Consider the following 1,985-nt stretch of genomic DNA (forward strand, 5'->3'; position numbering starts at 1 on the left):
GACTCAAACATGCAGCAAAAGAATCAGGTCTTCGCAGCTCCGTGTCTATTTTTACTTAGGCTAGCATACCTAAGTTAAAGCAAACTCCCCTTGCCAATACAAGAAGGAAGAGGATTTCTTATAGTCTAATAAACAATTCATCATGACCAAATACAGTATCTAACACAGGGGGTCCGGGGGCGCAGCCCGGTTAGCAATTCAACCATTTGATTGCATTATCTCTGAGAATAGTTGAAGCAATTATCCATTTGATTATTGCATTATCCCAGGTTAAGGGGGGTTGTGTGTGGTTCCATATCACCAGATTTATTAAAAAACTCTTACGCCTGTACAACAGTTTAGGGCTAGATAGTGGTGGCTGCTTGGATTATTTCTTTGTCTCTTATTGACTTCGTGGCTAACTCTCGCGTAAATTGAGGACACCAATAGACCTTGGTACTTCAAGGTTAGGTTAAACAGACACTTTGTTGTGACGGAGGATTTCGCCATCGGGGAGCGCAAGTGATGAAACCTCCGGCGAAAAGTAGTGGTTAGGTTAGGCGCCCCGGTAGTGTTGGTTAGTTGCCTGTATTATTATTATTCTATAAAATTCTATTATCCCCCGTTAGATCTTACTACTTGGTCAGGGCTGCTCAGCTTAGGGCTGCTTGATTATTTTTGTCTTCTATTGACTTCGGGTGGCTAACCTCTATAAAATTGGAGGACACTTAAATATTCTTTGTACTAAGGTTAGTTAAACAGACACTTTTGCTGTATTGAGGATTTCGCCATCGGGGAGCGTGACGAAACCTCCGGCGAAAGTAGTGGTTAGGTTAGGCGGCCCGGTAGTGGTTGGTTAGTTGCCTGTATTATATTATTATATAAATTTAAGGTCCCCCGTTAGACTTTACCATTTCTGGGTCAGGCTAAACAGTTTAGGTTGCTTGGATTATTTCCTTGTCTCTTATTGACTTCGGGTGGCTAACCTCTATAAAATTGAGGACACCAATAGACTTTGTACTAAGGTTAGGTTAAACAGACACTTTTGCTGTAATGGAGGATTTCGCCATCGGGGAGCGTGACGAAACCTCCGGCGAAAGTAGTGGTTAGGTTAGGCGGCCCGGTAGTGGTTAGGTAGTTGCCTGTATTATTATTATTATATAAAATTTAAGGTCCCCCGTTAGACTTTACCACGGTCAGGCTAAACAGTTTAGGCTGCTTGGATTATTTCTTTGTCTCTTATTGACTTCGGGTGGCTAACCTCTATAAAATTGAGGACACCAATAGACCTTGTACTAAGGTTAGGTTAAACAGACACTTTTGCTGTAATGGAGGATTTCGCCATCGGGGAGCGTGACGAAACCTCCGGCGAAAGTAGTGGTTAGGTTAGGCGGCCCGGTAGTGGTTGGTTAGTTGCCTGTATTATTATTATTCTATAAAATTTAAGGTCCCCCGTTAGACTTTACCACGGTCAGGCTAAACAGTTTAGGCTGCTTGGATTATTTCTGTCTCTTATTGACTTCTGGGTGGCTAACCTCTATAAAATTGAGGACACCAATAGACTTTGTACTAAGGTTAGGTTAAACAGACACTTTTGCTGTAATGGAGGATTTCGCCATCGGGGAGCGTGACGAAACCTCCGGCGAAAGTAGTGGTTAGGTTAGGCGGCCCGGTAGTGGTTGGTTAGTTGCCTGTATTATTATTATTCTATAAAATTTAAGGTCCCCCGTTAGAATTTACCACGGTCAGGCTAGATAGTGGTGGCTGCTTGGATTATTTCTTTGTCTCTTATTGACTTCGGGTGGCTAACCTCTATAAAATTGAGGACACCAATAGACTTTGTACTAAGGTTAGGTTAAACAGACACTTTTGCTGTAATGGAGGATTTCGCCATCGGGGAGCGTGACGAAACCTCCGGCGAAAGTAGTGGTGGTGGCTGCCTGTATATCTCTATAAAATTTAGGCCGCCAATAGACTTTACACCAAGGTTGGCTGCTTGGATTATT

Source organism: Homarus americanus, unplaced genomic scaffold (genome assembly GCF_018991925.1).
Source record: "Homarus americanus isolate GMGI-L3 unplaced genomic scaffold, GMGI_Hamer_2.0 scaffold16507, whole genome shotgun sequence".
Lineage (NCBI taxonomy): Eukaryota > Metazoa > Arthropoda > Malacostraca > Decapoda > Nephropidae > Homarus > Homarus americanus.